Raw genomic sequence first — 1,768 nt, 5'->3', positions numbered from 1 at the left:
ATTTAAAAATAATACGTAAATTTTAACATATATATTTTAATTAAATAAATTAATACATAATATATAATAAGGGTTAAATATAAAATTTTACAAAATAAAGGATATAAATAAAAATGAAAATGTAAGTTGGAGGGTAAAAATTGTAAATTTACAAAATCAAATTTTTTAAAATGAGTGGGTCCCATACAAACTAACTTATTTCTACCAATAAAACTAAAACTAACCTATTTCTACAAACCTTTTTCAAAACCAACCCATTTTTGCAAAAAACTCGCACAACCTTACCAGCCCTTGACATATGAACAAGAAAACATGTCCTTAACGGAATGGTACTTACTTTCATACAGGTGCTGCATGGCTGTCGTCTTCTTCTAGTTCTTGCAAAATAACTGCATCACTAAATTTGAAGAGTATATATTGCAGGAAACAGTTCAAAAAGATAGAATATCGTATCCGATGAACGATGAACGATTTGATTGTTAATGGACACGTCAATGCACAAGGTAATTACTAATTAGACCGTACAACATTGAACAATTATATGCCAGTTATATGCATTTACAGTTTCATTACTGAATAAAAAGACTGGACCCAATGAAGAAGAAGAAGAAGTCGAGGAAGAAGAAATGAACATACCATCGACTATTAAACAAAGAAGAAGAAGAAGAAGAATAAGTGAAAGACTCCAAAAAACACTGTAAATCGATAAGATTGGTAACATGAAGAAGATGATCCCAAAAAAACGTTGAAAATATTCAGTATTATAAAAACTAATTATCCTATAATTCATCCTGAGTATAAATAGTATTAATCATAAATATACGTTTTATGTATAATATTCATCATGAATATATATAAATACATACATAAAGGAACTTGTTAGTTTGTGATAACTGTGAAATTCAATCTCAACCATAAATCAATTGTTAAATTATGAAACTAATAAATTTGATAATTTGACTTAAAATTTTAATTATAGGTATTTTAAAAATCTTATATATTATCTCTCCTTTCTTCTTCGAACTTTATTCCGATGAACCTTATTCTATCAAACATGATGCACAACTATCACATTTAGAATAACATTTTATGTATTCTTTAAAAAAAATATGTAAAAAATTGAATTTAAAAAAAATATGTAAAAAATTGAATTTAAAAAAAATACATAGGACCGGTTTGTGTCTGACTCAGGACCGGGACCAATTCTCATAACTGATTATAAAGTACCTTAACCAGACCATCTTTTTTTATTGGTACTCGTTACGAGAATAGTGTTTGAAACCTAGATCGATTTGGACCCGACCGTATTGAGACTGATTTTTAACCGTCCCTAATTAAAACTAGAGTTAATGAGGACCAATGCTCGGTTCAAGGCCCAAGCCCGATTCAGTTCAATTATATATATTCTTGTTTATTATATGATAGTATGATACTTCTTATAATCTTTCTTCCATTACATTCTTACAATATATATATATATATATATATATATATATTGTATAAAAAAATAATGAAATTTATTGAGGCGTTTTTAAAAATTTACTATAGTTATATCTATGTGTAGGGGTCCAATCAAAGAAGAACTCGATTGTTTGTGATAACTGTAACATCCAATATCAACCATACATCATTAATAATCAATGGTTATTATTAAATATATTAATTTTGATAACTATTCTTTAATTTTAGTAATTATTTATTAATTTTCAAATAATTTAAATTTACTGATAATATATAGGGGTAAATTATCTTTTTTAAATCTCTCTCC

This window comes from Cynara cardunculus (genome assembly GCF_001531365.2).
Source record: "Cynara cardunculus var. scolymus isolate 2C chromosome LG 12, CcrdV1, whole genome shotgun sequence".
In the NCBI taxonomy this organism is placed as follows: domain Eukaryota; kingdom Viridiplantae; phylum Streptophyta; class Magnoliopsida; order Asterales; family Asteraceae; genus Cynara; species Cynara cardunculus.
The sequence above is the reverse complement of the archived record's forward strand: the minus strand, read 5'-3'. Positions refer to the sequence as shown.